The 15109-nt window shown below is 34.7% G+C and overlaps 1 protein-coding gene across 3 annotated transcripts in view; it reads right to left on the bottom strand.

Moving 5' to 3' along the window:
* LOC149084428 (uncharacterized) overlaps positions 1-15109 on the bottom strand; it is a 410069-nt gene that overhangs the window by 223995 nt on the left and 170965 nt on the right. Inside the window, exon 3 of one of the 3 annotated variants that reach the window (XM_089234820.1) lies at positions 10674-10810. The exons of the other annotated variants lie outside the window; for them this stretch is intronic. The gene's annotated coding sequence lies outside the window, so the exon portion shown is untranslated. The remainder of the gene's footprint in view (positions 1-10673; positions 10811-15109) is intronic. 3 annotated transcript variants of the gene reach the window in all.

Raw genomic sequence — 15109 nt, 5'->3', positions numbered from 1 at the left:
AAGTCATGGTTTACCTACACAGTTATTTTCCCTAGTTGATTGATTAATACATTTTTGAATGGTCAAAACAAAATATGCAGTAAAATATGAAAAAATTCAGAAAAAAAAAATGAAACTCGTGCTGTTATATTTTCATTTCCGTGGAATGATAATTGGATGGAATACAAACAACAAGAATAAAATTTACTTTTCACTTAATGCAATTTCCCATCCTCTGCAGCTATTTGACGGTTTGGAGAAAAACATTATCTATAACTAAAACTCAATGTGATGTGATATCGGGTCATCTTTTTTGTTATTTCGTCATTTTTATTCCAGTTATTGAATTACATTGATGAGAATATACACGTCTTCTAAGTACAGGTTCGTAGGGAGTTTCACGAAAATAAATTTTTTCTCGTACGTTTTCTTTACTAAAAAAGAAAACATTTTTCTCCCGCCTTCCCGACCATGACCTGGTAGAAAAATCGCTCTGGGCATCCATTTTGTTTATCCAACTCTAACATTTAGGACAAAATGCAATTTGTAAACAGGCTTCCCCTGACACTTGCACTTTTGATTGTTTTTCGCTGTCACTGCAGTTAGACATGGATTTGATTGCGCAAAAGTAATACTACCAGTGCAATATATATTTATATGGAATTTTATATGCACTACGTGTCCACATTACTGTTATCTAGTTACCTCATTACTTTCAACATTAATGACTGCATTGTCCTGATCTTCATTTTTGAAGAAGTATTCTTCATCCATTTCGTTCCCGTAATTTCTATGCTTTTCAATAATAATTATGATGTATTTTATAGTATTATTACATTATGATATTTTATAGTATTATTACATTATGATATTTTATAGTATTATTACATTATGATATTTTATGATTAAATTATGATATTTTATGATTAAATTATGATATTTTTCTCGAATAATAACTAGAATAGGTGAAAATCATGGAAGGGTAAAAACTAAAATAATAATGAATAAAACGATATTGCGCCGATATTACAAAACGATGAATGAAACGGTAAAAAAATAAGGACGACGGATAATGCGTTAATTAAGAAGAGATGTAGCACGGTGTATAAAATGATAGAAAAAAGAAATGCAGTATAATGAGTAAAATTATAACAAAAAAAAAATGATGCAGTGCATTGAATAACATGATAACACATTGAACCAATCACGACCTGTCTCTGTCACTTGCGTGATAAGAACTTATTTCCCTCAAGGCCATGGTCGTACCGCAATTAATTCCGACTGGAGAACCAGCCAGACTATAAAAAAAAACTGTACATGTCATGGGAGGAACATGCAGTGCAAAGAATTTAATGAAAGGAAAATGACAATCAAAAAGATGATAATCAGTAAAACCATAGAAAAACAGATGGAATAAAAGAAATAAATTATAACAATCAAGCCAAAGAACAATAAGTAAATCACAGCAGCCTATAAAATAGTCAATTAATGAGTACTGGCTGTTCTATAGGCTGCTCTGCTTTATTTATTGCTTTTTGTCTTCATTGTTATAAGTTTATTCCCTGTACTCCATCTGTAATTATTATAGAGAAGCAAATATAAAGGAGATATGTAATATAAAAAAAATGATAACAAAGGAAATACGGCACGGTTAATAATAGTGAAACAAAGAAGATGTAGTGCATTGAGCAAAATGATAACAAAGAAGATACAGTGCATGGAGAAGAACAATAGCAAAGAAGATAAGGCGCTAAGACAAAAATTGATGAAAAAGAAGATATGGTATTATGAAAAACAAGAAAAATAAATCTACAATTATAAATACGATAAAGAAGATAGAGTGCATCGAATAAAATGATAAACAACATCCAGTGAATTGAATAAAATGATACCAAAGAGGACGCAATGCTTTGAACAAAATTATAATAAAAATAAGATACAGTTTATTTAATGAACGATAACAGAAAGATGATGTTTAACGAATGAAACCATAACAAAAAAGAAAGAATATAATTGATATAACAAGTAAAAATAAGACAAAGAAAAAATAAACAAAACAAAGTATAAAATAAACAAATCGAAGTTGAAAATGCACAAAACAACGCAACTTAATGAAACAATGTAAAATAAAATAGAATAAAAAGAAAATAAATTGCAATAGAGAAAAAAGATAACAAAACAAGATAACTGTAAGTAAAACAGTAACGTTTAAATTCCTAGCAAACGTTATTGACTTCTTGTGTAATGAATATAGAAGTCAATTACGTTACGGACAATAATGAAGATGACAAGATGACAATAATGTAATCAATGACACAACGTTTTTTGATGACATTCCGAACAATATTGATAATTATTATATATGATTGAATGATATTTACAAAAACATCATTTTATAAAAATCAGTAACATAACAGTAGGAAGAAAATAGATGTAAAAAACATTTGAAACATAACAAAGTTGATGTTTTGAAACATGATAACGATGACATGCGAAACTTCATAAGAATGACGTATAGTAATAATCGTCTGACAATGACCTTTCTCAAGTTCAAATTGGTGCAATGACTTAAAAAAAACAAAAAACTACACGATCCATGACTATGACTTTCATTAATTGAGACAATCTATCTGTATTGTTAATTGTTCTTCGCGTACACAACAACACTTATTATTATTTTTTCTCAGTTATGCTCTAATAAATTTTTCGAGTGAACTTGCAACGTATCCAACGTGCAGAATTGCCTTAAATGCTTTTCGCGTCTTGCCAACATTTTAGAAAGTTTTCTGATCTGGAAGTAATATTATAAACAGCTTGGATCCTCTTTAGCACTAAATATACAATTAATTGTAACAGAAACTAACTCGAGATAGAGATCCGAAAAGTTGTAGAAAACTATGAAAACAACAGTTTTACCCGAGTTTCCATCTCAAGGTGAATTAACGATGCCTTCGTTTAATTAATTTTTCCCCTTCCCCTAAATTACTCTGGAGAACAGTGGTGCTTAATTACTCAGTTCCCTTGCTACTAATTACTCAAATCACATCTTGCAAGGCTTTAATTATTTAACTCTTTTATGGAGCAAGGACTGTGCTCTGATACACAATCAATGTTTACCATCGTATTTTCGGGTAAAATGTATACAGATTTGTTATTTTCTCTATTAATGAATCATTAAGCGTGTAAGTTCGTTTCTGGAATTACATTTAATTGGGAAAAAACTACGCATTCATGATATGTTGAAACCCAGAGAGAGGAATTAGCGGGCTAATGATTATTTTTTCGTCTTCTACACTTTATACTGCGTTTTAGCTGATGCTATGGATGTGGATAATGTTTGACGTTATGGAAACGTGTTTTTATTCTTCGTAAAACGTGTCCTAATTAATCGATGTGGCAAGACTATTTAAAATAAAAACGCTTGAGTTTATACTCATGAAACTTGTATAATCAGAGCGAAATACACGAATCCGGATTTCTTCGATGTGAGGTAATTTCGCACACAAACGAACATGTATGCTGCTGTAAACGATGCTCGTTTGAAGACCCCCTGTAATAGGCAAACCATTTGCTTTCAAATCCTAGGAAATACACTTTTTTCTCAGAACATAGGGAAACGATTTCCTTTCAAACCATGTGGAAAACCATTTGTTTTGTTCAAACCATAGAGAAAACCTTTTAAAACCATACGCAAATCATTTGTTTTCAAAAGTATGAACAAATCATTTGTTTTCAAAAGTATGAACAAATCATTTGTTTTCAAAAGTATGAACAAATCATTTGTTTGCAAACCATTAGTTCAACATTTATTTTTTAAAACATAAGCAAACTGTTTGTTCTTAAACCATTGACACACCATTCATTTTCAAACGCCTGCGTAAACCATTTGTTTTAAATCATAGGAATATACTATTTATTTTTTTCACCGTGTAGGAAAATCATTTTTTCAAACGATAGACAAATGTTTGTTTCCAAACCATCAAGGCAAATCCTTCGTTTTTAAAACATAGGCAAATCCTTCGTTTTTAAAACATAGGCAAATCCTTTGTTTTTAAACCATAGGCAAATTATTTGTTTACAGAGCACTGGGAAACCGTTTTTCCCTGCCGTAGGAAAGCCATTTGATTTCCACCCATTAAACGATCCGTTTGTTTTCAAAACATAGAAAACCATTTGTTTTTTCAACCACGGACGAATTATTTTTTTTTAAACCATAGGAAACCATTTGTTTCCGCCCACAGACAAATCGTTTGGTTTCAAACCAAAAAGCAAACCATTTGTTTTCAAATCATACAGAAAATTTCAGAACTTGAAATTGTGAAACAAAATAAAACGATTCAATATTAATTATTAAAATAATGGTAAAACAAAAATTGAACCCTAATAATGTGAGCAAAATAGTTTCTATCGGTTTCATAATCATAGAGACAAAGGTACAAAAAAAGGGGGAGTTACAAATCCACACTTTCAGTCATTTTCGTTGAAAACCCTCCATCAAAGTTATTTATAAGCAGCAAAACGCTTCCAAAATTCTATTTATTACAAGTCATAATGTATAATCAAACAGGGGAAAATGCCATCATAGCGTTTTTCAATTAACTGCAAACCTTGCCTTCAACAATTTTTTTTGGGGCCAAGATGAACGGCATTGAATCATGTTTAGTAAATAATCCTTGAACCTTCTTGGAATTTGGCCATTTCTGGGTCAAGTGACCCAGAAAGGACGAGAATCGCTTCTAACGGCCTTCTATTAGCTTTACTCTCTCTCTCTTAACTTCTCGATTCTTGTGCTTCTTCTCGATTTTCAGAGTTCCAATTACTTTGATTAATTTTCCACGCATCGCGACAGAGAATCGATTCATCCCAAGAACAGTAAATAACGGTAAAAGAAATGGATGATTGCGGATGAATCGGAGAATTATATTCTTCAGATTCTTCAAGGAGTGTTCATTTTATGTGAGGAAAAAAATTAAAGGAATTCTCCAGTTAGACTTCGGTATATGCCCTAAAGAGCGATTAAAATGGCTTCATAATTGGGGTCACTTAATAACTGGGGAATCCGTGGGGTGGAACAATAAAAGGTGACGTTATAAGCTAGACGACGTTAACATTGATGGCGTTATGCCGATGTCTTATTGTATATTTTACCTTATTTATTTAATGTCATACCTTAATTGCAGGGGATCTTAACCTATAGGTAGGAATACGTGATTTCCGTATTTACGAAACACCGTATTCCCCCGTATAAACCGTCATGCGGAGAAACTAGAGGGACGCCGGCTTTTTTAATTTTGGGGTCTGGGTCCGTACCCTTTATGCTGTGGAAAGCGAGGTTTGATTAGGAACGTCTTATGCATTTGGCTAATTCAATGGACTTTTTAGAATAAATATATTGGAGAAATATATTTTCCCCAGAATATATTCTAATTTCTCCGTATATGGCGGGAAATATGGGTGTTATTGTCATGCTGGTCTTCCTGGATGTTACTCGGCTAATGCGGAAGAATACGGTAGATGCGATAAATGCGAAATTTGTCTTTTTTGATGAATATAAATGCGTACGATTACTCTTCCAATCCAGCTCTTAACGAATGAATGTGCTGCTCGACAGGTTCAGATTCGTCTTAACGATTTCAGTGGCATGAGCTGAGAGACCCAGACATTTTTGAGGCTTTCATTTGACCTATGACGTTATTATGCACGGTGTTCTGTTAATGGACTGACAAACTCAGAGGGTTGTTAGTATACATCAAGAGGAACAAAAATTGTGCAATGGAACATGGTGTCGCAAACCTCGTTGAGAGGGTGCAAATCTCGAAAAACGCATGCAGGTTTCAACGTCACGCTGGAACGACAAAAAGTACAATAATAACTTCAGAAAGATTTATTTGATTAATTTTTACAAGAGTAGTTAGAAGTGGCGCCCGCTGACGTCATTGCACAGTCTACAACGACATAAACACGATTCCTTGATGCGCTCGAAGATACGAGGTAAGGTTTTGATGTCCGTTTTGTCGTTCGCAGCGCGTGTTCCTACCCCGAATGCGTTTTGTGAGGCTCTTGCTGCTTACGGGAGATATGGTGAACGAACCCACGAACGCATTCAATGATCAGCTGACATCCACCTTTCGTCCCCTCTGTACTCAGTGTCTGCATGCGATTTTAGCGATTTCCATCCTTTCAACGTGGTTTGCGACACCATGTTCCATTGCAATTTTTTGTTCCTCTTGATGCCAACTAACAAACCTCTGAGTTTCTCGGTTCATTAACAGAACACCCTGTATACAGTTTATATCGGGGGAGCAGTCGGCATCCGAAATTACATGAAATTATTACAGAATGGACAGATTCTGAAAATTTCAAAATCGTCCATATATCACTCCTTTCCCCCCCCCCCCATCCATATGCCAGAAATATGGATGCGCAAATTTCAGAAAATTGGAAAATGACGTTTGAATGGACGATTATTTTCCTAAAAAAAGATGTTTTGTAACATGTTTTTTTGTAGGGGATACAAATTTTCTTTTCTGGCAAAACTTAGCAAAATGAGTTATCCAACCGGTCGATAACAGCAAACCCAAAAAGTAAAAATTTTCACATTCTTGTCGCTGGCACGAGTGTGATAATACGCAAAATCATGAACACAAAAAAACAAACATTTACAAAGATTTAGTTATGATGATAATTCGAAAATTATCGAAAGAACAACAGAATTTCAGAATTGATGGGAGAGGTAATTCTAGAATCAAGTTTCATTAATCTCCGGGCGTGTTCAATTCATGGCCTAGGGCTCTGACCCTGTTTCCCCCACCCGTTGAGGCACCATAGATTGGCTCTATTAATTTCGAAAAAATAAACATTCTTAATCACAGATATTTTGGATAATAATTTTTGAATTAAAAATATATACCGACGGGTCACGAAGATCACCATACTTTTTGATTTGAGATCGCAGCTGAATAAGGTTACGACCAACCCCCCCCCCCCCCACACACACACACACTCCTGCCTTATTAACAGTCTCTGTTGTCACGGATTTATAAGATTATTGTCTAGATGGGCGTGGTCATGTCGGAAAAATTCGGAGTCGATGAACCAGAAAGAAGTTCTATTGATTGGTAGGTGGACGAGATACGAACATGATTAAACTCAAGGTGTGTAAATACAGAATGCATTTAAAAGAAGTAAGGTGAGAATCGTAAAAAAACATGTGCTGAAAGAAGGGGGCGGGGATATTATATAAACGTATACATTTGCAATAAAAAAGAAGTCACAGCAAGAAAAATATGCAAAAGTGACAGGGTCTGGGCGCTTAAAACGGATGCAGTTGGAAGAGGGTTCTATTGATTCAAATATAGGATAATACCAAAAATCACGTTCATGGGTGATGTGCGTCAACATAGCATGCATAAAGAAAAATAGGGCGAGAATTGTACTGGGTGTTCTGCGGTAGGTTGGTGCAAGTGCTAATGCGGCCTTTATCTCGCGAACCGTCCGTCGTAGAGAGGTATGGTTTCAATCTAAAAAAAATGCTTAAAATGTGTTTAAAAACCACCCCATACCAGTTTTGAGAGTGAAAATACAGTCTGTCGCGCCAAATGAAAAAAAAAATATTTTTTAAGATTCCCTTGTCCCCTAGCTTTCAATTAGAAAGTTGTTGCCCTGTCTCTCATGAGGCCAAGAAAATAAATTCCACATTTCCAAGTGCAATATTCGCTGAGATATTTAAATTCAAAAATCGAAAAAAGGTGGGAAATGGCCACATTAAGTATCAGACAACGCTTCTTTCCCTCATTCATGCTGTTCTTCCCCAAGTTTCTCCAATTTCTTGAATTCAAATATCTCGGTGAATATTGCACTTGAAAATGTGGAATTTCTCGTGTTGTGTCCAGGAGAGACAGAGGAACAACTTTTCAATTGGAATTTAGAGGACGGGGGGATCATATAAAAATTTAGATTTTTTTATTTTGTGGCACACTGTATCTTCAATATCAAAACTGATACAGCGTGATTTTTGAACACATTTTGGACATTTTTAAGACTGTAACCACACTTCTGCGACGAACTGTTGAAGAGACAATGGCCGCTTTAAACTCACAGGGCACCTTGTATAACATATGCAGTATGAGCATTTGAAATAGAAATAGAAGGTATAGAAATAATAATTCTCAGAATTTAGGATTCAACAGGTGTCTGATGATACGCGAACCGGTTTGTTTGTTTCACTCAAAATTAAACCTTACATGCAAGTCGTACAAAATTCCACAGCGGAATTTCTAACGAATCGCCATCTACCGGAATATGTGTTCTGACTGTGGCCCTAACGTATTCATGTTTCCAGATTTGTGCTTGTTTCGTGTTCCAAGTGGTGCTGCCATCTGGCTTTCATATTTTGAAGTGAAGATGGGAATTTCTTGAAGTTACATGTTATGTGAGTATCGTGTTGAATGTGTACCGGAGAGACTTTCTCAAAGTTGAAATCGTACCACAAACGCATACATGAGCATGGATTTTTTTATTTTCAAGGATCATGTATGTTTAATAGTTTTGATGTAACAAGTAAATTAGCCGAGAAATCATTTCAAACAAAAATGGGTCACGTTTGAGTATTGTAATTTTGGATTCTATACCTTAGTGTTACACACTTTTTTTCTTCATCTTGACGAAGGCACCTTTTTGGAGCCGGTATACACATGCTACTGAGTGGCACGGAAACACGCTAACTTCGAGCATGTGTTCCAATGAGCAAATGAATAAGCAACGTGTATTCGAAAAAAGAAAGCTTATTTGAGAGAACGCTACCCAATCGCACGACGCGACGGTCTATTTTTCCCGTGCTTGATAGCGTACGGTTGGAGGGGAAGAAGCTGATAAACAAACGCGGCCGCTGGTTTACCACTAACTAATTTTGTCGATAATTTGAAACATTGGCTCGATGAGAGGATGGAAAACTTTTGAATTTATTATATTTTTATAGGAATATTGAGTGCTTATGGGGCGTCGACTGTGTAATAAAAATTGCTCAACGATAATGTTCATTTTTGGCGGAGGATTAATTGATAATATCCCGTGTTAAACAATAAAAACACTCAAATTTCGCAAAAAAAAAAAAAAAAATTGTATATATATATTATATATATATATATAATCGAAAATTTTGCATTTTTTGACAAAAATTATTTTTGAATTAAAAATTTTGCAATTATTAGCGAAAATATTTTCCATATCAAGAGTTTTGAAATCATTCGTAAAAACGAACTGAAATAACTACACAATTATTTTTTTCAAGTTTGATGAAGTTAATTATTAAAAAGTAAAAATAACTTGGTAAAAAAATCTATTGTTGTATGCATTGATCTATTTATTACATCATTGAGTTCAAGTGGTCAGCAAGATTATTACTTATTGTGGCTTCAAAAAGCGTAAATTATCCAGTCTCACGGAAAAGATGTGAAAATTAAGTTTTCGTATCCATTTTCATAACAACTAGCGCATTTCGCATTTATTACATCTGTTTCTCAAATACGAAAAATTAACTATCATTATTCATCAAGTATTGAGCGTGGCACACACACGCGTACAAAACAAAGCATACATAAAAAATATGCCTATAACCAGTAACCAGTGCAACAACAATGGGGATCAGACGGGTCTGGTGCCCCGGGCGCTACACCAGAAAACGAGCCGAATTTCACCCTTTAACTGCTTCTTCTACATGGCGAGGGGGGCGCAAAAAGTGCCGGTTTGCCCCGGGTGACAAAATATCTAGTTGCGGCCTTGCCTACAACAAGTAAGTATCGTGAGCATGCCATAAACGAGCGCGCAAGTAGAAGCACATAAGCAAGCTTCTTTTAGGAGTATGTGTATCATGGGCCTTGGTTCTTATAGCTAGGTAATTAATCGCTAAAACTATAAGTAATGCGTATTTTGAATATTCCACATCACAAAAAAATATGCATATACACCAACATTAAAAACAGAAAACAATAAATCGGGAAACGTAATTTAGGACATAATGTCTTACGTATAGATAGATAGAACCGTTCACAATCCCGGAATAATGCAAAGTAGGCTTAGGTATAATAACAGCGAATGTGTAGCCACCATTACCGAGCACTGTCACGTCAGCAGTATAACCTGATGTGCCCGGCCGAATCTTCAGACGTTATAGCTCAAGTAAAGCTCAGACAGAGAAAAAAGATAAATAGCTAGTTTTCTCTCTAGAACAGAAAAGGCACAGAAAAGGAAGTGTGAAAAGAAGTTTTTATAGATATCGCCAAGAAGATCGATAGGTGATGAGTGGCCAATTATAATAGTTGTTAATAGGTTTTTGCAGCTTTATCAACTGAAATTTCATTTTATTTTTTTTTATGTGTTTATGGGTGAGATGAATGTCCTTATATATAAATGTTTGCATAACTTTTTTTCGAGGACGACACTTTGGGACCCTTTCCTTGTTAGAGCGGCGAAATCAGTTATTTGTTTGATAGTAGAGTATGGTGAGTCCGTTTTCCTTTCTTGATGCCTTAGTTTTGAACTTTGATAACGGTAAGGTACTCAGAAATGGGAGCGGACTCATTGTTCTCTATTTTTGAACAAAAAACTGGTTTTACAGCTCCAAGTAACGGCTAATAATTAAGAAAAAACGCTGGATATTGAACATTGGTTGGATGTTAGTGATATTCAGTACTCACGTGATGTTTTTGCCCAATGATGACGGATGAGTAAGCCTGGAGTTTCAAAAAATTGTAGATAAAGGCACCTGTAAAGAAGAGCGGTTTGCTCGTACTTCTTTGAGCAGACAACCGGTCCAAGTGATGTCACAGAGATCCTTGAAAGAAAGCAGGGTACTGATGTCACACTTTTGCTGATTGATGGCGGATATTTTAAAAGAAAAATTTTTCAGACAGCTTTAGCGACACCTAGTTAAGCTGAAACACGACAGTGAATATTGTTCTGAAACGTTTTCCAATTTAATTTTTCAGCTGATCCCAGCACTGAACAATTTAGCTATAAATTTTAGCGAAACAAAAATGAAAATGCAAACTCTTCTTGTGACAAATATAGGTACTAACCGTTCCTATAAAAGTGCTAAAAATATGGAGTACTTCAGATAATTTTCCAGAGAACTGGAGTTTAAGACGTAAAACCAATTTTTTTAAAAAAGGGACTTCTCCAAGTCCTATAGCCTCAAGTGTTAGTTTTGGAGTGTGAATATACATATACTAGAGCAATATTTCATGTTTTTTACAATGAACAAACTTCAAAGCAACAACTAGAAGCATATACGAAAAGGATTACATTCTGTTTACGAATATTTGGAGCAGCGTTGGAAGAAGTAATCAACTTAATTAGGCGGCAGATCGAAGAAAAATAAGATCATTACACTATCGTTGTTGTTTTTTTCAAGCCCAATTCCCCTGTTATTTGCTTTCAGTATTGGCGCACTCGATCAGCACTGATTAATATCTGAGCACGACTCTCGGGTGACTCTCTACCGTAGAATTATCGGAAATGACTCTTTCTTCCTCTTGAACATCTCCAAGAATGCTTTGTTATTTATGAAAACATCCCGTGTGAGCTTCACGGCATATATGTAAAAGAAACGTCGTTTTAATTAAGATACGACGGAGATAATTAGTAATATTGATATCGAGTGGGGTTATCTCTTCTTCTGTTGATGAAGTGAGACATCGTATTACATATTCAAGTATGACTGCGGCGAGGAATGTTTTGAAAGGTTGTATTTTATTTATATTCTTTGCCTACGATTCACACAATAATTGAATAGGAAATGCAATTACTAAAAATGTAAATATTGAGATTTATAGTTTTTTCCCCCCAACGTATTTTAGTGAATTGATGTAGTAGTTTACAAAAAAGGCATGAATCTTAAGAAAAATTAATAGCCGAAATGTCTGTCAACTTAAAAAAAAATCGTTTCTTTTTGAACGTAGGACGAACGCCAGCTTCAAAATGATTAATGAGTGAGGTATGCGTTAATTTTTGGCCCTATTAATCATGTTCCAAATGCGAAGAAGAAAAAAAATTTTATGTGGGAATTTTTTTGGCTCCAAATGTAAACTGATAGGGTCAGTTTATTATACGAAAGTTTTGAATATGCCTGATGAAGATAATATGGATTTCATGTATTACCTATTCTACTCTCAAACGCGTCCATTCAGTAAACTGACCCTATCAGTTTACATTTGGAGCCAAAAAAATTCCCACATCAAAATTTTTTTGGACGCGTTTGAGAGTAGAATAGGTAATACACGAAATCCATATTATCTTCATCAGGCATATTCAAAACTTTCGTATAAGTTTCTATATTTTGAAGATAATAAGTAGTTATGCCATTAATTAGCATTTCTAAAATTCTTTTTTCTTGTTCCGCGAAAAAGAATCAAAAGGGAATTAAATTTAGGCATTTACAAACGCCAAAACCGTTGCTTTACTATGCGATAGCAATACCATAGCCTCTCAACTTCGACGACGCACGCAGCACGTCCTCTCATTTAGATATTTAGTGACCAGGATGTACGACCCGTATGTCGTTCCTTTAATAGAATGCCTGAGTGTTTGAACCTAATCAGTCGACTCTGCAACTCAAATTGCACGGTCCTGGTCGGGAGTATGATGCATGTGTGTTACATTAATGTACAAGTATGATACACAATGAAGAAATTAAACATACTACAATGTCGTAAGTCAAATTAGACGGAAACATTCCCCATACATACACACACGCACGCACGCACACAAGCCTGGTATATAGCCGCACACCTGTGAAATAAATTACAAGTTTTTTTGCCAGTAAAAGCCAAATTCATTAGAATCTTTCGGAGTTATAAACTCAAATGCGCATATAGATGTCACAGGGGAATCCTAGATCGGCTGTGGAAGAAAAAGCTTAGAATTGACTTCATGACACGCGATAAATAACCACTGTATAATCATAATTATTAACATCAACATGCTACTGTACCGCCTACCAGTTCCGGTCATATATCACCATACGGCGATTTCCAACCAGTGGAGCTGGGTCGGAAACGAAGGCACAATCTATCGGTGGTCGCCCCAGGCTCTGTAGGTAAAGAGCTTTTCTCTGATATTTTCACCCGGATTCGAAACCGTGGATCTTAACGGTAACTTTAATTGTGGAAGACGGCATCTTACCACTCGGTCAAAAACAGCAACATACCAGCCTGATAAAAACAGTGATTATAGGAACCAACAAATGGCGGGATAAGAATCATTCGGCAACTAACATTGCACTTTGATAAATTCGTATAGCAGCAGTACGTGGTAACATAGTAGTGGCATCAATCATATCAATTTTCAAAATATAAATGCGTAGTATATTAATTTGTTTATGAAATTAACCTTCTATTTTTCCCTGTTGCTCTCAACCAGCTCATGAGTTTCTTTATCTTCTTATATTTTCCAAATAAAAACGCTGTACATTTTGATCTAATTTTGGCATTGAGGCTTCTAAGCAACTCCTAAACATTCGATTTTTACTTGTGAGCTGTTCATGAAGTTTCTAAAGTTGCCAGTAGAATAGCTTAAACACACACGTCTTCTCTTTCTCGACAATCCAAGTGAGAAAGATTTTCGACCTTTGCAGTCTGGAGGAAAATAATCGTGAGAGGAGAAATCATGTTACTATGCATTGTTCAACAGTCGAAGATAAGTAAGTTGGCATACAATAAATGCCATTTTTGTACTATTCAAATCTATGTAAATAATATGAATACAGTGTGCTTCCCTAAAGTGCGATATCTCATTATTTTTTTAAATATTGGCAATATTGTAAAACTTCAAGAAAGCAACCACTAAGCTTAGCGGTTATATCTGAGCACAAATGAAACCAATTAGCTTAATGGTTGATTTGTCAAGTTTGGTGAAATAATTTTGTAAAACTTTTATTGTGTAATACCGTCGTTAGAAAAGTTCTTCAAAGGAATATTTATGAGGTGAATGTGGTAGTAGTATTGATTTTTGTTTACTGCCAAACTTTGCAGAGGTCGAATTAACGTGATATATTACAATTCAGTATATTAAGACTCTTACATTACAGTAGATGTAATTTTTAATTCATGTTAAAAATGAAAAAGCCGGGATTACACTATAAAAGTTCGATAAAAGTATTTTTCTTTTAAATTTAGGAAAAACAACTAATAATCGTATGAATTATATTCGCTTCAATTTAACCAATGCACTTATTGGTGGCATTTTTCAAGTTTTATAAAAGAACCTTTATCAAACTTTTATAGTGTAATTCCGGCCTTACACAGTTGTTCATCTTACTGAAACCTCGACTTATAGAGTCCAAGTGTTCGGAACGGAATGAGTTCATAAGTCGGAGATTGGCTGCACATGTAGCGTACTCTTGATCAATTGGCCTGACGACGAAACACAAAGCTAACGACAAATATTCCCGCACAAGAAGAGAAATCGAACAAACGTGAGGATTTACATTCTTCAGCGGAATTCGATATCGGTGTTTCTCTATTGAATGGAATATTTTTGAATAAAATGAAATATTGATTCCTTTTTCTAAGGGTTTTTGCGAGAGTCCAAGAAACTATAGTTCGTAATATATATACATATTCAGATTTTTTTTAATACATATATATTTACATTCAAAGAATGACGTAATTTTAGAAACCATGACAGACAGGTCATTTATACACGTCAGAAATGACTCTTCTGTAAAGATAATCTAATTTTTTTTCACTTTATTTCCAGTAACATATATTACCCATATGTTACTGGATATAAATTGAAAAGAAATCGATTATCTTTGTGGAGATTATCATTAGATTATCTTTGTGGAGATTATCATTAGATTATCTTTGTGGAGATTATCATTAGATTATCATGTGGCTAAAATTTAGTTAGCATTTAAGATCTTGCTTCTCATAACAGTTATTATTTATCTTTAATATAACTACATGCCATTTCCTGCGTTTCTGCGCTTCTTTCTTTACGGCAGTGGTTCTCAACTTTTGGAAGTCCGCGGCCCGGTTGATCTCTTTTTTGTGAGTGAAAGGCGTGGTCATAAACACGACTAATGGAAAATAAATGAGGAAAATGAAACAGTGAATCACTTGTGGCCCGGTTT

This window comes from Pholcus phalangioides, unplaced genomic scaffold (assembly GCF_987345545.1).
Source record: "Pholcus phalangioides strain wild (caught in Gottingen) unplaced genomic scaffold, Ppha-v1.0 ptg000008l_1, whole genome shotgun sequence".
Lineage (NCBI taxonomy): Eukaryota > Metazoa > Arthropoda > Arachnida > Araneae > Pholcidae > Pholcus > Pholcus phalangioides.
Note: the sequence above shows the minus strand (reverse complement) of the source record. Positions and strands in the feature narration are given on the sequence as shown.